The sequence below is a fragment of the Pan paniscus genome, chromosome 10 (assembly GCF_029289425.2).
Source record: "Pan paniscus chromosome 10, NHGRI_mPanPan1-v2.0_pri, whole genome shotgun sequence".
NCBI lineage: Eukaryota > Metazoa > Chordata > Mammalia > Primates > Hominidae > Pan > Pan paniscus.
Genome location: NC_073259.2, coordinates 39,216,781 through 39,238,840, shown reverse-complemented (window position 1 = coordinate 39,238,840; position 22,060 = coordinate 39,216,781). Strand labels below are relative to the sequence as shown.

The window sequence follows — 22,060 nt, the reverse complement described above, 5'->3', positions numbered from 1 at the left end:
TTGCCTTTTTTGGGCATGATGTGATGAGTTGGCTGCCTGTGATTGATTGAAGTTTAATTATTTATAATTGGCTTTTGTTACAAAAAAAGTTCCAGACATACTCATTTTGTTGTGTTTTATTTTATTGTACTTTGCAGATATTGAACTTATTACAAATTGAAGGTTTGTGGCAACCTTGCATGGAGCAAGTCTATTAGCACCATTTTCCCAATAACATGTGCTCCTTCACGTCTCTGTGTCACATTGTTGATATTCTTGTAATAGTTCAAACTTTTTTGTGCTATGGTGATCTGTGATTAGTGATCCTTAATGTTACTATTGTACTTGTTTTGGGACACCACAAACTGCCCAAATATGATGGCAAAATTAATTGATAAAGGTTGTGTGTGTTTTCTGACTGCTCCATTGATTGGCTGTCACCTCACCTCATCTTTCTCCCTTTCCTCCAGCCTTCCTATTTCCTGAAACACAACAATATTGAAATTAGGCCAATTAACAACCCTGCAATGGCTTCTAAGTGTTTAAGCCAAAGGAAGAGTCGCATATCTCTCACTTCAAATCAAAAGCTAAAAATGATTAGGCTTAGTGAAGAAGCCATATCAAAAGCTGAGATCATCCAACAGCTAGGCCTCTTGCACCAAACAGCCAAGTGGTGAATGCAGAGGGAAAATTCTTAAAAGAAATTAAAGTTGCTACTCTAGTGAACACACAAATGATAAGAAACTGAAACAGCCTTATTGCTGTTATGAAGAAAGTTTTAGTGATCTGGATAGATCACAGAAGACACAACATTCCCTTAAGCCAAAGCCTAATCCAGGCAAAGATTCTAACTCTCTTCTATGAACTTCATAAAACTCTTAGTTCTATGAAGGCTGAGAGAGGTGAGGAAACTGCAGGAAAAAAGTTTGAAACTAGCAGAAGTTGGTTCATGAGGTATAAGGAAATACATTATCTCTATTGCATAGAAGTGCAAGGTGAAACAGCAAAGTGCTGATGTAAAAGCTCCAGCAAATTATCCAGAAAATCTAGCTAGGGTAATTGATGGAGGCGGCTACAGTAAACAACGAATTTTCAGTGTAAGTAAAACAACCTTCTATTGGAAGAAGATCCCATCTAGGACTCTCATAACTAGAGAGGAGACATCAATACCTGGCTTCAAAGCTTCAAAGGACAGCCTGATTCTTGTTAGGGTCTAACGCAGCTGGAGGTTTAAGTTGAAGACAATCCTCACTGACCATTCCAAAAATCCTAGCGTCCTTGAGAATTATACTAAAACTATTCTGCTTATGCTGTATAGATGGAAAAAACTTGGATGGATGACAGCACATCCTTTTATAGCATGGTTTACTGAATATGTTAAGCCCACTATTGCAATCTACTGCTCAGAAAAAAAATATTATTTTTCAAAATATTACTGTTCATTGACAATGCACCTGGCCACTCAAGAGCTCTGATGGAGATGTACGAGACAATTAATTTTTTTCATATCTGCTAACAAAACATTTGTTCTGCAGCTCATTAAGGAGTAACTTCAACTTTTAAGTTGTATTGTTTAAGAAATACATTTTGTAAGGCTTTACAAGATGGATGGATCTGGGCAAAGTAAATAAAAAACCTTCGGGAAAGAATTCACCATTCTAGATGCCATTAAGAACATTTGTGATTCACGGGTGAAGTCAAAATATCAACATTAACAGAAATTTGGAAGGTGTTGATTCCAACCCTCAAGGATGACTTTGAAGGGTTCAAGACTTCAGTAGGGAAATAACTGCAGATGTGGTGGAAATAGCGAGAGAACTAGAATTAGAAGTGAAGCCTGAAGATGTCATGGAATTGCTGCTTTGATAAAACTAACAAATGAGGCAGGGAGTGGTGGCTCATGCCTATAATACCAGCACTTTAGGAGGCTGAGGCAGGTGTGTCACCTGAGGTCAGGAGTTTGAGACCAGCTTGGCCAACGTGGTGAAACCCTGTCTCTGCTAGAAATACAAAAATTAGCCAGGCGTGGTGGAGCGTGCCTGTAATCCCAGCTACCGGGGAGGCTTAGGCAGGAGAATTGCTTGAACCCAGGAGGTGGAGGCTGCAGTGAGCCCAGATCGCACCATTGCGCTCCAGCCTGGGTAACAAGAGCAAAACCCCGTCCCCCAAAAAAAAAAAAAAAAAAAAAAAAAAAGCAGTTATTTCTTATGGATTAGCAAAGAAATTGGTTTCCTGAGATGCAATGTACTCCTGGTGAAGACGTTGTAAACATTGTTGAAATAACAACAAAAGATTTAGACTATTACATAATCTTAATTGATAAAGTGGCAGTGGGGATTGAGAGGATTAACTCAAATTTTGAAAGAAGTTCTGCTGTGGGTAAAATGCTATCAAACAGCATTGAAAGCTACAGAGAAATCTTTCATGAAAGAGTCAATCATCGCACAAACTTTATTATTTTATTTTAAGAAATTGCTACAGCCACACCAACCGTTAGCAACCACCACCCTGATCAGTCATCAGCTATCAACATGGAAGCAAGACCCTCTACCAGCAACAAGGTTACGGCCTGCTGAAGCTTCAGATGATCATTGGCATTTTTAAAATAATTAATAGAATATTTTAATATTAAGATGTGTACTTTTTTTAGACATAATGTGATCACACACTTAATAGATGGCAGTATAGTGTAAACATAACGTTTACATGCACTGGGAAACTAAAAATTCATATGACTCACTTTACTGCGATATTTGCTTTATTGCAGTGGTCTGGAACTGAATATGCAATATCTGAGAATCCGGATGAGGTAGTCCTGTGCTCTTAAATTAGGTTGCAGTTTGTTAGAAAGCAACTCAAAGTACATTCACAGCCTCAGGCTAACAGCCTCCTACTTTTAAAATTTAACAGTCTGTATCTTCTCCAAGCCAGATGAATGCTTCCTCTCCCTCACTTCCCATCCAAGCCGTCTCCACTGCCATATTCTACCCAGTAGCCTCAGAGTCCTTTCTGTAGCTCAGGAAAGTGATCTCCTAAAGGCTTCTCCACCCATGTCACTTTCCTTGGAATTAGCTCCCTGTAATGACCTTGGCTTTCCCTGGCCTCCCCTTAGAATTCACTTAGGAACTCCAGTTTGCATACATACGCTTGTCACTTTTTGTTTTTTTGGGCAGCACTTATGAGCTCTAGCCTGTTTCCTGAGGGAGCCTATCTCCCACATTGGCCTCTCTTCCTTCCACACGGCTTTCAGATAATGCAGGATAGAAATGGGAGGTGGGAGAAAGTCATGCCTGAGAAGAGTCAACACTGAAAGGGGACAGTGAGGAATTGGGGGAAAGGCTTGGACAACATGGAGAATGCATGTAACAGAAAAAAAAAAGCACTTCTGCTCATGGCCATAGGACCAGAGCTCTAGCCCTGGATGCCCGCCTGCGATCTTGATCACATTACTTTGCTCTCTCTGGCCCTTTTTTGTTTCTTTACTACCAGACAACTGGGCTAGTCCTTTTGAATTGTGGTAGTCTGTAATTTCCAGCCTCAGTTTACCCATTGAGAATGGAAATATTAGCCCCTGCTTTGCTAAGTTCACAGTGTAACAATTTGCGTTACAGCTTGTAAACAAGCCTACAACCTTATCGAGACTGCAGTGCTGCGCTCTGCTTAAGAAACCACTGAATTGCCATGTGTCTAATCCATTATTCCTAAACAATGCAGCAGCTCTGCCACCCACCCAGCTTCTGTCACTCACATGGGAGAGAGGAGGGAACTGCAGAGTGGCCTAGAAACAATGAACTGTTGTTAAGCAGCAACTAGCCAGTTCTCTTGGAGTGTGAACTCCCTCCTCCCATCGCCCCATTGCCCCTTCACTTAAGGACAGTTTGTGGCTGGGGAGGCTGGCAGAGAAGCCTGGTCCTCCCTGGTAGCCAACTGGAGAAGGTGGAGCCAGGCAGATTCTGGAGAGACCTAAGGCAGAAGGGGAGCAAGGGAAGCCTTTGTTCTCAGGGCTAATAATAGAACTTGCTGCAAAATATTCGCACTCACCAACTCAATTGTTTCAGAATCTTTAAGGTGGGTGGAGAGGGTAGGGCAGCAGGAGAGCATGTACTGTTTCTTTCTTCCTCCCTGGTGTTTCCCATGCAGATCCATTTGTCACTCCTCATGGTCTGTGTGGCCTGAGACTAGAGACTGAGGAAGCCCCTAGGGAACAGAGGAGTTTATCTTGATCATACCCCCGCTACCTCCAAAATGAGATCTCTGATAGACACACACTCTAGATGCCTTTCAGTTATCCACTTTCAGTTGTTGAGGAGTAGTGTCTGGCAAAACTGAATGTGGGGATTGCCTCATTCTGCAGCCCCAACCCATTTTCTCATGGAGATGGGATCAAGGATGCTGTTAGTCTCTTAGGTTCTTAACATGGTTTGTGTCACATGGGTCTGAGTGAAGAGACCACCAAACAGGCTTTGTGTGAGCAATAAAGCTTTTTAATCACCTGGGTGCAGGCAGGCTGAGTCCAAAAAGAGAGTCAGCAAAGGGAGATAGGGGTGGGGCCATTTTATAGGATTTGGGTAGGTAGTGGAAAATTACAGTCAAAGGGGGTTGTTCTCTGGTGGGCAGGGGTGGGGGTCACAAAGTGCTCAGTGGGGGAGCTTCTGAGCCAGGAGAAGGAATTTCACAAGGTAATGTCATCAGTTAAGGCAGAAACCGGCCATTTTCACTTCTTTTGTGATTCTTCACTTGCTTCAGGCCATCTGGATGTATGCGTGCAGGTCACAGGTGACATGATGGCTTAGCTTGGGCTCAGAGGCCTGACATTCCTATCTTCTTATATTAATAAGAAAAATAACATAAAATAGTGTTAAAGTGTTGGAGCAGCAAAAATTTTGGGGAGGTGGTACGGAGAGATAATGGGCGATGTTTCTCAGGGCTGCTGTGAGTGGGATTAAGGGTGGCATGGGAACCTAGAGTGGGAGAGATTAAGCTGAAGGAAGATTTTGTGTTAAGGGGTGATATTGTGGGGTTGTTAGAAGGAGTATTTTTTGTATAGAATGATTGGTGATGGCCTGGATATGGTTTTGGATGAATTGAGAAACTAAACAGAAGACACAAGGCCCAAATAAGAGAAGGAGAATAACAGGTATTAAAGGACTAAGAATGGGAAGACCCAGGACATCCAATTAGAGAGTGCCCAAGGGGGTTCAGCATAATTACTTGCTTGGTTGGCAAGTTTTTAGGCTCTATCCTTGAGTTTTTATGTTGTCATATACTAGGCCAGATTGATTTAGATAAAAACAGAGTCCCCCCTTTTTAGCAGTAAGTCGGGGCCTTGGTGATTTTGGAGGAAAGAGAAATGCAAAGCCAGCAATTGTTTGTTGAAGAAGGATTAGAAATGGCTAGGAGAGAGTGAGTGAGATTGATAGTGTGGTAGAGATAGCTGGGGAGAGGTAGAGGGTGGCATAAGAACAGAAACGAGAATAAGAGTGAGTTTAAGGTAAAGAATAGGACTTCATCAGGGTGAAAGTATTGGAGGGTGCCCTGCCAGCAAAGATTATTTACTTTAAGAGGGAGTTAAGAGTGGTGGTTTGGGGATAGCACCAGGAGATATCAGCTGTGATGGCTTGGAGAAACAGTGTAAACCGGCAGTGTAAACAAGAGCAGGGCATTTATGAGTAGTTGGGAATGGTGAATAGAAGAATGACTAGACAGAAGATAGTAGGGATGACAAGTTTTTGGGGCACAATCCAAGTTGGGCTGGTGTCTGGAATGAGACTGGGGCCTAATAAAAAGGAGCATCCATACAGGAGCTCAAATGGGCTGTACCCTGTAGCATTCCAAGAACAGGCCCAAATTCTGAGAAGGGTAAGTTATAAAAGTACTGTCCAGTCCTTAAGTTGGAGGCTGAGCTTGGTGTGTCTTTAAAAGACCGTTAGTCTGTTTTACTTTTCCTGAAGATTGAGGATGGTAAGGGGTATGAAGTTTCCACTGAATACCAAGAGCCTGAGAAACTGCTTGGGTGATTTGACTAGCAAAGGCCTGTCCGTTATTGGACTGTATAGAGGTGGGAAGGCCAAACCATGGAATTATGTCTGACAGAAGGGAAGAAATGACCACGGTGGCCTTCTCAGACCCTGTGGGAAAGGCCGCTACCCATCCAGTGAAAGTGTCTACCCAGACCAAAAGGTATTTTAGTTTCCTGACTTGGGGCATGTGAGTAAAATTAATTTGCCAGTTCTGGGCAGGGGCAAATCCCTGAGCTTGATGTGTAGGGAAGGGAGGGGGCCTGAACAATCCCTGAGGGGTAGCAGAATAGCAGATGAAACACTAAGAAGCGATTTCCTTGAGGATAGATTTCCATGATGGAAAGGAAATGAGAGGTTCTAAGAGATGGGCTAGCGGTTTGTAACCTACATGGAAGAGGCTATGAAATGACAAAAGAATAGAATGGGCCTGTGAGGCTGAAAAGGGATATTTTCCTTGGTCTAAGAACCATTTTCCTTGTGTGGGAAGAGATTGATAGGTGGAAGTTTCAGTGGGGGAGTAGGTGGGAGTGACCGATGAGAAGGAGAAAAACTGGCAGTTAGGGACAGAAATTGGAACGCTAGCTGCTTCTTTAGCTATCTTATCAGCATAAGTGTTGCCCTGAATGATGGGATCTGATGCCTTTTGATGGCCCTTGCAGTGAATGACTCCAGCTTCCTTTGGAAGTAAAGCGGCCTTGAGAAGACTATTTATTAAAGAGGCATTAATGATGGAGGACACTTGTGTAGTGAAGAAACCTCTTTTTGCCCATATAACAGCATGGTGGTTCAGGATATGGATGGCATATTTAGAGTCAGTATAAATATTGATGTGTACTCCTTTTGCAAGAGTGAGGGCTCAAGTTAAGGCAATGAGTTCGGCTTGCTGAGAGGTAGTGGAGGGGGGCAGAAAGTATATGCATCAGATGTGAGGAAGAAAATAGATTTTGGAAGTTATGACAACTGCAGAGAGTGAGTTGAGCATAGTTTGTGATTTTGAGGACCTCTAAAAGTATTAAAGCAGTGGTACCTGCCACATGCAGACATGAGGGCTAGGCTAAAGCAGTAAGGTCAAGTTGTTTGGACAGAAAGGCTAAAGGGCATGGTCCCAGCTCTTGTGTAAGAACTCCAACTGCATAGCCCTGCACTTCAGCTGTGTGTAATGGAAAGGGAGTGATAAGTTAGGGAGAGCTAGTGTGGGAGCTGTTTTTTAAGGAATGGATAGGGGAGTGGGGAAAGGATTTAGGATCTATGGGGTCAGCTAGGTACCTAGAACAGAATAATGGGTTGTGGAGGGAGGTATTGAGGATAGGAGAGTATATGGGTTTCACACCACAGGGTGGATACGCAAAACAATTTGGTTGATAAGGCACAGATCCTGACGTAACCTGTAAGACTTGTCCAGTTTCTGGACAGGTAAAATGGGGGAATTGTAAAGAGGGTTTATAGGCTTTAAAAGGGCATGCTGTAACAGTCGAGTGATAACAAACTTTAATCCTTTTAAAGTGTGCTGTGGGATGGGGTATTGGCATTGAGTGGGATAAGGGTTATTAGGTTTTAATGGGATAGTATTGGGCGTGTGACCAGTTGCCAGGGAGGGAGTAGAGGTGTCCCATACCTGTGGATTAAGGTAGGGAGTTACAAGGGGAGGATTCGAAGGAGGCTTTGAACTGGGGAAAAGGGTGGCAATGAGGTGTGGCTGTAGCCTAGTCAGGGAAGCAGACAATCTAGTTAAAATGTCTTGGCCTAATAAGGGAGCTGGGCAGGTGGAGATAACTAAAAAGGAGTGCATAAAAGAATATTGTCCAAGTTGGCACCAGAGTTGGGGAGTTTTGAGAGGTTTAGAAGCCTGGCTGTCAATACGCACAACAGTTATGGAGGCAAAGGAAACAGGCCCTTTAAAAGCAGGTAATGTGCAGTGGGTTGTCTCCATATTGATTAAGAAGGGGAAGGACTTACCCTCCACTGTAAGAGTTACCGAAAGCATCTGTGATGGTCCAGGAGGCTTCCGAGGCAACTGGGAAGTGTCAGTCTTCAGCCACTGAGCCAAGAAGATGTGGGAAGGAGTCAGTCAGAGAGCCTTGGGCCAGAGTTCCAGGGGCTCTGGGAGTGGCTGCCAGGTGAGTTGGACAGTCCGATTTCCAGTGGGGTCCTGCACATATGGGACACAGCTTAGGAGGAATCCCAGGCTGTGGGCATTCCTTGGCCTAGTGACCAGATTTCCAGCACTTGAAACAAGATCCTGGGGGAGGAGGTCCTGAAGGAATGCCTGACTGCTGTGGCTTAGGCGTTTTGAAGTTCTTGTGTGCTGGAGATGTGGCTGGAGTTTCTCTCACAGCAGAGGCAAGTAATTGCAACTCTTCTGTATTATTGTACACCTTGAAGGCAAGGTTAATTAAGACCTGTGTGGGGTTTAAGGGCCAAAATCTAATTTTTGGAGCTTTATTTAATGTTGGGAGTGAATTGCGTAATAAAATGCATATTGAGAATAAGACAGCCTTCTGACCTTTCAGGGTCTAGGGCTGTGAAGCGTCTCAGAGTTGCTGCCAAATAAGTCATGAACTGGGGTGGGTTTTTACATTTGATGAAAAAGAGCCTAAACACTAACTGATTTGGGAGAGGTCGGATAAAGAAAAAGGAGCATTAACCTTGACTATGCCTTTAGCTCCAGCCACCGATTTAAGAGGAAATTCCTGGGCAGGTGGGGGAGGGCTAGTCGGGGAAAGAAACTGTAAGTCGGACTGGGTGTGAGAAGGGGAGGTGATAGAAGGATTATAGGGTGGGGGAGCAGAGCCTGAGGAAGAATTGGAGCCTGATTCAGCCTGGTGGGGAGCGACCTGAGGAGGAGCAGTCTGGGGATGAGGGGAGAGGTCAGATGGGTCTGTAGAAAAGGAATATTGAAAAGACTCAGTGATGCTTGGGGTTAGGACTGAGGGGAAGGGTGGAAGGGAAAGAAGGAGGATTTGGGATGAGTCACATAGGGAAAAGAGACTAGAGAGGGACCCATGTGTAAAAGAATGCATGGACCTCAGGCACCTCAGACCGTTTGCCCATTTTACGACAAGAATTATCTAGATCTTGTAGGATGGAAAAATTGAAAGTGCCTTTTTCTGGCTATTTGGAACCATTGTCGAGTTTGTATTGGGGTTAAGCAGCATTGCAGAAGAAAATAAAGCATTTAGGTTTCAGGTCAGGTGTGAGTTGAAGAGGTTTTAAGTTCTTGAGAACACAGGCTAAGGGAGAAGAAGGAGGAATGGAGGGTGGAAGGTTGCCTATGGTGAAGGAGGCAAGCCCAGAGAAAAGAGAGGGTAGAGACACGGAGAGAAGGGGTGGGGGGTGTTTGCACCCTAGGAAACTGGTGTTTGTCACTAAGGGTGAAGGATCAAGGCAGGCATCCCTGTGGTGATCAGGCATCTCTGAAACGTGGGTGAATAATCAAGCAGGTGTCCCTGCAGTGATTAAACACCAAGGGAAGACTGTCTTCCCAAGTCCCTGACCGGCACCGGAGTTTTGGGTTCACGGATAAAACACATCTCCTCTGTCTCTACCAGAAAAGGAAAGGAACTGAAATTAAGAGAAGGGAGAGAGTGAAGGATGGTGCCAAGATTGAAAGGAGAAAGAGGTTGAGGGATAGTGAGAGAGGTTGGAGAAGGCAGTAAAAGGAGGCCGCTTACCCAATTTAAAATTGGTGAGATGTTCCTTGGGCTGGTTCATCGGAGGACCAGAGGTCGTAGGTGGATCTTTCTCATGGAGTAAAGAGCAGGAGGACAGGGGATTGATCTCCCCAGGGAAGTCCCCCAATCTGAGTCACAGCACCAAATGTCATGGGAGTCCGTGTGAAGAGACAACCAAAGACGCTTTGTGTGAGCAATAAAGCTTTTTAATCACCTGGTTGCAGGCAGGCTGAGTCCAAAAAGAGAGTCAGCAAAGGGAGATAGGGGTGGGGCTGTTTTATAGGATTTAGGTAGGTAGTGGAAAATTACAGTCAAAGGGGATTATTCTCTGGCAGGCAGGGGTGGGGGTCACAAGGTGCTCAGTGGGGGAGCTTCTGAGCCAGAAGAAGGAATTTCACGAAGTAATGTCATCAGTTAAGGCAGCAACCGGCCATTTTCACTTCTTTTGTGATTCTTCACTTGCTTCAGGCCATCTGGATGTATACATGCAGGTCACAGGGGATATGATGGCTTAGCTTGGGCTCAGAGGCCTGACAGTTTGGATCTGTGTCCTCACCCAAATCTCATGTCAAACTGTAATCCCCATTGTTGGAGGTGGGGCCTGGTGGGTGGTGATTGGATTACTGGGTAGAGTTTTCATTAATCGTTTAGCACCACCTCCCCTTGGTACTGTATAATGAGTGAGTTCTTACAAGATCTGGTCATTTAAAAGTGTTAGCACCTCCCCTTTCCTTTGTTCCTCCTGCTCACACCACGTAAGATGCCTGCTCCCACTTTGCTTTCCACCATGAGTTAAAGCTCCCTGAGGCCTCCCCAGAAGCTGATGTTGCCATGCTTCCTGTACAGCCTGCGGAACTGTGAGCCAATTAAACCTCTTTTCTGTATAAATTACCCAGTCTCAGGTATTTATTTATAGCAGTGTGAGAATGGACTAATACAGTTCTTTAAATGAAATATTGTCAGATATTTCTGTTCTCTTGTGACAAGATAGCCTTAACTTTCCCCTCAGCTTGACCAAATAGGTTTCTTCCTGACTTCAGGCCCTTGACCTCCCTTAAGAATATTTGCTTTAGAAAATTTGCTGTAGTTCTTTCTATTTCTCGAGATGTAAATCTTCTTCCAGCCTCTTCCCAGTTTTACAACTCAGGAATATCTTTCTCTAGGACCTGAGAACCACCTCTTTGAAATATTAACATCAAGGAAGATAGTTCCCCTGTCTCCTGGTTTCTGTGGGTGGGAAGGGTAGGAAACTTGGAGTGGGGGGCTTTTTCCAAATTGTAAAACTATCTTTTATCATGAAATAGGAGAAAGTTCATTTTTTTCTTTTGGTATGGGGAATTAGTAAACACAGATGGTTTAAAATTTTTTCCACCCTAGCCCTTTGTCTCTGCCTCACTAGGTATCACACTTAGTTTGTGCCTTCTCCCCTAATGCTGGCAATAGCACCAGAACAAAATCAACTTCTGTTTATCATGTCTGGTGTAATTTTTTCCTTTAAACTTTTGGTTATGATTTCCCTCAAATTCCCTCAAGTCCCTCTCTTCCTGTTTTTTTTTTTTTTTTTTTTTTTTTGTCTCACAATTTATTAGGCAGCCAAATAATATACTTCTGGAAATGCGTGCATCTTACTTCTCCAATTCTATTAATACTAATTTTTCTCAGGGGAGAAATGTGTCCAAGATGCTCTGAAACCACATACTGCCTAAGAGAGCACTGCATGTGCTCAAGCCCTGTTTATTGACAAAACATTTAACTTCCAAAGCAAACTACAGCTGTTAATTAACTTTAAAAACATGCCATGATTTAAAAAAAATATTTGTATTGTTTTCTGCCAACAGAAATAGCATTTTTTCCCCCCACAATGGCTAGGAGAAGAGACTCTGAATCCTACTTATCTCTTTTTCTATAAAGATGCAAAATTTTGGGTAGAGAAAGAAACTGGATTTAAGGAGGAGCCTCCAAGTTGATTTCTTCAAAGGAGGTCTCAAGAAGAAAAATAGGACTCCGGTGTTGTGGAAGATTTTCTGGAATTTACTTAGGAACACAGGGATGAACAGAGGTGCAGAGGGAATCCTAGTGTGAGATGTACCATGCTTTTAGAGCCAGAAAGTGAGGTGTCCTTCCTTTCTTCACTTGGGCCTTTTGAAAGTATTAGAAAAAAACTTGTCCCCTAAACTTGATCCTGACTGAAGTCTCCTAACTGCCCTTGGCAATGTCAAAGCTTGGGAGAAAATTAAGGCTTTGTTCAGTTTACTATCATCCACATTATCTATTTTAATACACACATAGTAGAGAAACCAGTGTACAGAGAAATGAAGTGATGTGCCTAAGGTCTTTGTGCATGCAGCTTGTAGCAGCATTAGGATGTGGATTCCAAATCGCTCAGTCTGGTCTTCCTCCCCATGTACCATGCTGCCTTTCTCCTGCAGAGTTTGGGGGTTTGGAGGACCAAGGAGTAGGGGCTGGATGTTGAGGGCAGTGCAGTTTCCTGCAAGAGGTGGCTTTTAGTTTCTTCTTTGAAGCCAATTCTGTCAGACCACATGCTGTTGTGGTGGTGGAGAAAGCCTGCAATGGGAATAAAAAAGATACATATCATGCATTTTTAAAACAACTTTGGGTACTGAGGTTGGTAGGAACTTTCATACCTCAGCTGTGGAAATGTTTCTCAGTATTATAAGTGACATTTAAAGTTATTAGCAGCAGCAGCAAAGAGTCATGTGACTTGGGGTTTCTGCTCTTTTCATCATGAGGTGAGATTCCTGCAAGAGTTTACCTCTTACTGTTTAATACTTACAAAGGCATACATTTATACCTTTATTTTTTTGTATGGATTGCTGAACACTGTTGGAGAATATCACTAAACCACTATCAATTCATGTTCTGCACCTTGAAATGAGCCTAACATTATTCACCTATTCAACTAGCAATGCATTTTCTATTAATAAGTATTTCTCTTGTTTTTTCTACATAGTAGAATTCTCAAATTTTTACCATTCTTTTCCTGACTCACACTTTTTAGTAATGACCCCACAGGAAAAAGAGAGAAAGAAATAGGCAGAATTTTTCTTGACTTCCTCTCCAGATGACCAATATAACCATATTGACACTTAAAATTTTTTTCCATTTTTTTTCCTTTAATCTCAGAGAAATATCTGTCACACTATTTTATGGCTAGCTACACCCTCCAAAAGTGCCTTGAATCTCATCTCATCCCAGTTCTCAGTGACTTCACACCATTAACATCCCTGATATGCTTTGGCTCTGTGTCCCCACCCAAATATCATGTTGAATTGTGATCCTGAGTGTTGGAGGTGGGGCCTCATGGGAGGTGATTGGATCACAGAAGCAGATTTCCCCCTTGCTGTTCTCATGACAGCGAGTGAATTCTCATGAGATCTGGTTGTTTAAAAGTGTGTAGCTCTTCCCCCTTCTCTCTCTCTCCTGCTGACCATGTGAATATGTGCTTGCTTCCCCTTCCCCTTCTGCCATGAATGAAAGTTCCTGAGGTCTCCCTAGCCATGCCTCCTGCACAGCCTGTGGAACCATGAGCCAATTAAACCTCTTTTCTTTACCCACTCTCAGCTAGGTCCTTACAGCAATGTGAGAAGAGACTCATACAATTCCTTCCCTCCTAAACCATAGCCTTTCCCATTCTATTGATTCTTTCCTTCCAGGGAAATATTTACTGTATGCTTAAACTTTCACCATCCTAGAAAAAAATTATTTACCTACTTTCTTTTCAACATTTCTTATTCACTTTTCATATTAATATTTTAAAGCCTTGTCACCCAAATAAAAATATTCTTATCAAGGTTAGTAATTGTTATCTAGTCACAAATACAATGGTATCTTTGCATTTTCCTTCCTATTGGATATTTTATGGTAAATGTTACTGAAGACTACACCCTCCTTCTTGAGAGAAACATCACTTAGTTTCTATTTGCAACCTTCTTTTTCTAATCAATATTGCTCCTTCATATACGTTGTTCCTTGATAAAACTTTAAATATTAATATTTCTAAGTTGTTTTTTTTTTTTTTACTTCAGATTCTGATTCTGCATACTTTCTTGGGTGAACTATCTTTCCTCATGCCGTCACCTATTATAAGTAAGCCTTGAACTCCAAAAAGCTCAATTCCTAGATTCCTTTATCCAACTGCCTTATGGACTGTTGTTTGAGTTTGCCCTCCAAAATTCATGTTGGAATTTAATTGCCATCGTGATAGTATCAAGAGGTGAGGTCTTAGGGAAAAAATTAGGATTAGATAAACTCATCAGGGTGAGGCCCCATGATGGGAATCTTGGCTATATAAGAAGAGGAAGGGAGACCTGAGATGGCATGCTCTTGCTTTTTTACCATGTGATATCCTCTGCCATGTTATGATGCAGGAAGGAGGCCCTCACCGGATGTGGTCCCTCAACCTTGGACTTCCCAGCTCCCAGAACTGTAGCAAATAAATTTCTTTTATAAAGTAAAATACCTAGTTTGTAATGTTCTATTATAGCAACAGAAACCAATGAAGACATGAACCTCTTTATCACAGTATTTTAGAAGTACCTTACACTCACCATGTTCAGATATGAACTCATCAGCTTTTTCTAAATAGTCAAACAAGATGACTAGATATTCTTTCAGTACAGTGTTAATCTTGACTTTCTATTTACACTGCTATTTTATAGTTTTGCAAGGGCAGAGATTACCTTAGTGATTTATGTTGGGTAGAGATGCAAATAATTTCCATCCAGTGGAACCAGTAATCCCAGAGATAAAGTTTATGCTGTTATTGGATATTAACCAGTTTTGTATCTAATATGGCAATCTGTTAAATTCTCTCTCTGTATAAACTGACTTCTCAAATAGTCTTTGGACCAGGTCAAGCATATTGCTGGTGCCTTCAGTAATTAATGAATTGAGTAAAGTCTTTGAACATGTTTATCTACATTTGCATGAGAGTCATTATTTTACCTTTTTGAAAATTATACTTTAATATATTTGCCTTCCAAATTGTTATTCCTATTTTACTTCATTCTTAATAAAATGATATTTACATCCATTTAGTTGCCCAAGAGGAAACCTGTATGCCCTATCTTTCTTTCTGTTCCTTATTCCATTTTTCTTCCCCAAACACAAGTCTAATCGGTCCTGGCTTAGATATTTTACCTCCTGAATATCTCAAAATCTCACTCGTCCTCCCCTCCATTCCCACTGCCTTCAGCTTGTTTCTGATCATCACATTTCTCCCTAGGTTTCTGCAGTAGATTCTTAAATTATTTTCCTTACTCCGCCGGCTTCCTACCCAGTCCATCTCCCATACTTCTGCCAGAATAATCTTTCTAAAAGACAAATCTAATCACATCACTTCCTTTGTAAATTTTTCAGTGGGTTCCTACCTTAGACTAAATCAAAACACTTAAAATAACATAGGAGACTTTGTTTTATAACTTCCTTTCTATTTATCTTTCTTATTTTCAGTTTTGATCTTTCTCCAGCACATCCCCTTTCTCCCACTAGGCATAAGGTGTATTTTCATAAGACATTGTGGTATTCCATTCATCTGTCTTTGAACTTATCTTTCTCTCTGCTTAGAATATCAATATTCTGCTTTTCCTTTTTCTACTCTCCTCAGCCACCTTCTCCCTGTTCAATGTTGGACACATGTGTCCAGACTTACCTTCTCTACATCTTTTTTTTATTTACTTTTTTTTTTGAGACGGAGTCTCGCTCTGTCGCCCAGGCTGGAGTGCAGTGGCGCGATCACAGCTCACTGCAAGCTCCGCCTCCCGGGTTCACGCCATTCTCCTGCCTCAAGCCTCCCGAGTAGCTGGGACTACAGGGGCCCGCCACTACGCCCGGCTAATTTTTTTTGTATTTTTAGTAGAGACGGGGTTTCACCGTGTTAGCCAGGATGCTCTCAATCTCCTGACCTCGTGATCCGCCCGTCTCGGCCTCCCAAAGTGCTGGGATTACAGGCGTGAGCCACCGTGCCCGGCCTACCTTCTCTACATCTTTGCCAACACACATCGTTAAAAAAAGTAATGTCATCTTCTGAAAGGTTAATTTCTGGTCCCTATGGCATTTAATGAAAATTATTAATAATTACTGATTTTCTTGTCATGTTTTTCACTAAGCTATGAGCTCAAAGCATCCTGTGAACATTTCTGCTTATTCTGTACAGTGCTCCTCTTGCTGGTGACTTTATAAGAAGGCAAGTACATTTCAGTGGTGACAAAGGTAGTGAGAGTATTGGTACTTAGCATAAAGGGTCAAGGCACACAGTAAATGAAGGTCAGATCCAAGTACAGGTAGTGAGGCTTGCCCTGATCCACAGTAACAGCCTAAACTTCTGCTCAATCAGGGCCATATGCTCTGATGGAAAGGGCCTTGGCTTGGATCTCAGGAGACCTGGGTCTTAGTTCTGGCTCTGACACTAACTAGTTGCATGATCTTGCTAAGTCCTTTTCTTGAGCCCATTCAAGGATAAAATGGATTTCAGGTAAATGAAATCACAAAATGCAAAACCACAGACAAAATAACACTTCTGTATCTTCTTTTCTCTTCCTCAGTCTTCCCTTTATCTATACTGTCTCATTCTTTCTTTGGCTGTGGAAGGCAGAAAGATAATCTTTATCTGCATTGCATAATCCCCATTTTCTAAGTTGTAGTTGAAATGGATCACCAGGATTACTTCCAAGGCTGCCAAGGCACACAACATCAGGTGTCAACATTCACATAGAAAGCAATGTAAGAATTGCTTTTGAGGATGTGCAGAGAACAGGAGGTCCTGGCTTCATCCACACCACTTTACACAGTCCTTCTGGTAGAAAGAGCCTCTAGTAATTATACTGTATAGCATTTTCAGAAATATTGTCTCATATAAGTCTTATATAGAGAGATGATGTCCACAGGATTCATCCATGCCATCACATATTGCAAGGCTTCCTTTCTTTTAAAGGCTGAATAATATTTCACTGTATATATATGTCTCATTTTCTTTATCCATTCATCCGCTGATGGACATTAAGTTTGTTTCCACATCTTAGTCATTGGGAATAGTGCTGCAGTGAAAATAGGAGTGCTAATGTCTCTTCAAGATCCTGATTTCAATTCTTTTGGATAAATACCCAGAAATAGGATTGCTACATCATATGGTAGTTCCACTTTTTATTTTTTGAGGAAACTTAGTACTCTTTTCCATAGCCGTTGCACCATGTTACATTCTTACCAACAGTGTACAGAAGTTTCAGTTACTCTACATCCTTGCGAACACGTATCTTTCTTTTCACTAATAGCCATCCTAACAGGTTTAAGGTAATATTTCATTGTGATTTTGATTTGCATTTTCTTGACGATTAGTGATACTGAGAATCTTTTGATATACCTGTTGTGCACTCGTATGTCTTCTTTCAATAAATTATAATTCCAAAATATATGAGAAACTTCTTCAACTTAATAACAAAACAAACAAATAGATCATCCAATTAAAAAAATGGACAAAGGTTGACAGCCATCCCTTTGAGATGTAATTATCAAGGAAGGTAGCACCTGTCTCTTCCAGTCTCAATGGGCAGGTGGGCATCTAACTTAAGCACTTTGTTTTAACTTGCAAAAACCACTTCCTGTCTTAAAAATATGACAAGTTTATTTTTTCTTTGCATAAAGCCAATTGACTGACACAGATGGCCACTCCAATTACCAGGTAAGTCTAGGGTGAACTGTGAGTGACAAATGATTCTGTTAAGTCTTCTTACTTGAGGACAAAGTATTGTTTATTTGACAACAGCCATGTAATGGGTTGTATCTGCTTGGCTATGTACAAGGGTAAGATTTCGTTCTGTGTTTGCAATCTGTTTAGTGGATGTTCTGTAATGCATATCATAGTCTGCTTCAATGGTATTCAAAAATAAAACTTTCTTTCTTTTACACCTTTGTGGAGCGATTTCCTGGGGTGGGAGGAGATTTTGTTTTTAATTATATTTTCCCAACAGAGGCAAAACAACCTTGGTAAGAATTGTAAATGAGGTGGAAAAATATTCACATTTTCATGATGTCCTCCCACTATCCCTCCCCCTTGTCTAATCTCTTCTTACACTTCACATCTGACTGTCCCTCTTCAGAATTTATTTTGATATAAAAATAACTGTGTCCAGTATCATCATCTATAAAATGGGGAATAATGAAAGACCTTATATCATAGGAGGAAATGATTTAATATCCATAAGTGCTAAAGATACCGTCTGCTATGTAGTAATCCCTATATATATTGTTATTGGTAATATTATCATATAGGACAATCTTACATCAAAAAGAAGACTGTAGCTACCCAACTTACACAGGTTCTACCAAGTACAAACAGATAGTGCTTTGAGTTACCCACCATTTGGGGGTATCTCAAGCTAGTTTTCTTCTTTGTCTTGTGCTCTGAACGAGCATTCCCACCTAGTCCCTCCTATCTCTTCTGCTGCCACCAGCAGGGGTGACCATAAAAGTGAAAACTTCCACCTCTAGATATGGTCACTTCACAAAGAGAATAAATATTGACCTGTGCTACCTCAGATCTGGTAAAAGAAACAAAAAGAACGACAAAAAATAAAAACTTTCTCCTTGGCTCTGCCGCTTATAAGTGTGATAAAGGTCAAGTGGTTTAAATGTCAGCACAGGAAACCAATAGAAAGGGCTGTGAATTTGACAGTTTTGAGCATGGTGGAAATTATGAGGAAAGATGTGGGTCATCCTTTCTCAGGAACTTGGAGGAAGATTAAAACCTCTTTCCCAGCAGAGACTAAATGAGAAGGTGGCAAGTGAAGAAAGCTGTTGGCTGGGGGTCAAGGTCCTCTTTTAATAGAAAAGGTGCCTGTTTGACTTCATTTCGTGTTGCCATAACAATACCACAGATAACGGCAATTTTTAAAGAAAAGAAATTTATTTCTTACAATTCTGGAGGCTGGCAAATCCAAGGTCAAAAGCCTGCCTCTGGTGAGCGCCTCCTTGTAGCATCATCCCATGGCGGAAGATGGAGGGGGAAGACAGCGTGAGAGGGCAAGAAAGCAAGACACAGCCAAACTTGGTTTTATAACAAGCTCACTTGAGATAACGAATCCTCTCCCACAATAGTGACATTAATCCATTTACGAGGACAGAGCCCTCATGACTTAGTCACCTCTCAAAGGTTTGACCTCTCAGCACTGCATGGGGGGTTAAGGTTCCAATATACCAACTTTGCGAGACTCATTCAAACCACAGCAGTGCCCTTGTGCTAATTACAGAAAGGCACTCACCTTATGTGAATGAATTAGAAAAAAATGGAGCTCTCTCTTAGAAGATGAAAGCCCTAGAGTTTTTGGATGGCAAGCTCAGTAGGGCTGGATTCTAATTCCCATTTGCCTACTCAGCTGGGTGTCTCTGGGCAATGCATGGGCTGCACAACGCTACACGGTGGCTGGCTGAGTGCTGCTACCACTTCCTATCCACTACTAACAAGTAGTAGTTAATACCTGGGACTTGAAACGACATTATAATGGAAGATCATTAATCTCCAGGAAATAATTACAGACTCTGAAAAAGGGAGAAGTGGGACTATTTCCCAGCAGAACTGAAAAAAATTATCCCACTTAGCTCTGCCTTTGATTGTGGTGAGTGAACTTCCCCCTTCCATATTTATCACACAGGCTTTAATATTGGCAGTAGTGAGCTGTTGCCATAGCTCTCTCCACTTCTTGAGATTTCTTAAAGGGTAATAGAGGAGTGGATTGAGAGAAATAGGTTACAGCTTTGTGAAAAGATGGTTAAACAAATGCACAGGACATTGGAAAAATTTGGGAACTACTGTGACCCCTTCCTCAGCCAAAGACTGTGTCAGGAAAGAAGAGATCTCTTATTCTTCTAGGTAATCATAGAAAAAAATCACAAAATATTTTCCTAATTTACTTGAGAGAAAAAGTGCATTTAATTTATAAAGTTATTCTATTTCATTGATGACGATAAACCATTTTTTGTAAGACTCATAATTATTTTACATTCCACTTAAGGAGGCAAAAAAAGACAACTAACTTGGCTGACACTACGAATTTTAAGGCACAACCTAATTTCAGAGATGTTAAAATGTGGAAAAATGTGTGCCTTAGAATCAATAAAATACAGCATTTTAAACCATTTCCTCTCCTGCTGTAATGAAGCCCCATCACTGGCAGAAAATGGAATCTAGTTAGGTACTTGAAATGTATGACTCCTAGCAATACTTTCTCCCTAGCAATTCAATTCTGATATTTTAAAATACTGACCTTTAGACAAAGTTGGGACAAGTTTGTGAGAGGAACTTGTGTTCTGGGCATTGCATAGATTGCCCAGGAATGTATAACCATATAAATCCTGCACACAGCCTGCTTTGTGGAACATCTTGGCATTTTTTTTCTTGTGCAAGGCTGACATCTGCTGGACAAACAACACTTAAGCAAAGTGTTGCATTTTAGAGTAAATTCAATTCTTGGCAAGAACCTACTTGTGGAGTACATACTACACATTTTCTGAGGAGAAGTTGCATGTAATTCTTATCTTTGTTCTTTTATAGGTAAGGTGTTTTTTCCTTCTGGCTTCTTTTATGATTTTTCCCTTTACTTGTGATTTTCTGTAGTTTAAAAATTATATGCTTAGGTGTAGATTTTTGTGGGTTTTTTTTTTTGCGTTTATTCTTTTCGGTGTTCTCTGAGCTTTCTGGATCTGTGGTTTGGTATCTGACATTCATTTGGGGGAAATTCTCAATTATTATTGTTTCAGATATTTCTTTTATTTCTTTCTCTCTTTCTTCTCCTTCTGGAATTTCCATTATGCATATGTTACACCTTTTGTAACTGTCCCACATTTCATGGATATTCTCTTCTATTTTTTTCAGTCTTCTCTTAGCTTTTAAGTTTTGGTGGTTTTTATAGCTATAGTCTCAAGCTCAGAGATTCTTTCCTCAGCCATGTCCAGTCCACCAATAAGCCCATCAAAGGCATTCTTCATTTCTGTGACACCATTTTTTATCTCTAGCGTTTTTTTTTATTCTAAGGATTTCCATCTCTCTGCTCATCTGTTCTTGCACACAGACTACTTTATCCATTAAAGCCCTTATCATTTTAGTTGTTTTAAATTTCCAGTTTGATAATCCTAACATCCCTGTCATATCTGAGACTGGTTTTAATGGTTTCTCTGTTTCTTCAACCTGTTTTTGCCTTTTACTATGTCTTTTTTTTATAACTGGACTCGATGTACTGAGTAAAAGAAATTGATGTAAATAGGCTTTTAGTAATGTGGTGGTAAGGTTTAGGGAGAAGGGAAGTGTTCCACGGTCTTATGGTTAGGTCTCAGTCTTCCAGTGAGCCTGTGCCTCTGGATTGTGACTCTCACCTGTGCTTCTCATCCTCTCTGTCCCCTTTAATGGGACGGGATGGCTAGAGTAGGCTGGAGTTGGGTGTTTCCCTTCCTTCAGGTCGGTTAGTCTCTGATAAAACCTCATCCGGTTAGGTTTTTGGTATCTAGTTTCTCCCGAGGGAAGACTTTGTTAAGAGGAATAGAATGCTCTGCTGCATTTCAAAATGGTTCCTTTCTCCCGTCCCCTGCGGGAAACACTAGGGGATTCTTCTCCAGTATTTCCTGTGAGAACATGGTTGAGCTCCTAGAAGTAAGACTCCCAGAAACAAGGGGCCTCCCAATGACTGGGTCTCTATAGAGTTTTTATTTCTCAGACTGGTCCATGCTGAGCATCCAGTAATTCCTCGGTTATTGTCCGGGTTCTCTACCGTGGTTCTGATTCCTGGGGGAGTTTATGCTTTGGGGTTTTTGCTCTAACAAGTCATAAATCTTTGCATTTGCCTATTTCTCTAATTTGAGGAGAAGTGGTTTGCCCTGTGACCCACTTCTCTGATGGGTCTAGAACAGTTACTAATTTTTCAGTCTGTTCAGCTTTTTACTTGTTGTTTGGGTGGAGTGGCCGCTTCTAGCTCCTAACATGCCAGACCAGCAACTGAAACCATCTGAAACTTCTTGAAGTGCATATGACATATTGATGCCTTCTGCTATTTACCTCTTTTGTGACTAAATATATACATATGATTCATATACCCTGAGATGTAGGTAGTAGGTAAGAGAGAAACAAGAGTGATTAGATTCCTAAAACCACAGAGAATTAGAATTAAAACAGTTAGAATTGTAAATATCTTTGTGTGTCTGAGCAAGTACCACTGAAATTTTGGAGTATTAACTAAGAAAACAATTAGACTAGAAAATGTAGAAAATGGTACCAAGATATCCAAAATTAAGGAATCTCTAAGCAAGATTTATTTACTTAATTCAGTAAAGATTTTAATTTATACTATCTGGGGAAAATACCATTATCCCTTATGCCATTTTCTTTGT

The 22,060-nt window shown here is 41.3% G+C and overlaps 1 protein-coding gene across 4 annotated transcripts in view; it reads right to left on the bottom strand.

Annotated features, from left to right (window-relative positions):
* Positions 1–12,093: 12,093 nt before the first annotated feature.
* Positions 12,094–22,060, bottom strand: part of TESPA1 (thymocyte expressed, positive selection associated 1) — a 34,511-nt gene continuing 24,544 nt past the window's right edge. For all 4 annotated transcript variants that reach the window (XM_057299434.1, XM_034935701.3, XM_057299435.1 and 1 more), the window contains one exon: positions 12,094–12,235. The gene's annotated coding sequence lies outside the window, so the exon portion shown is untranslated. The remainder of the gene's footprint in view (positions 12,236–22,060) is intronic.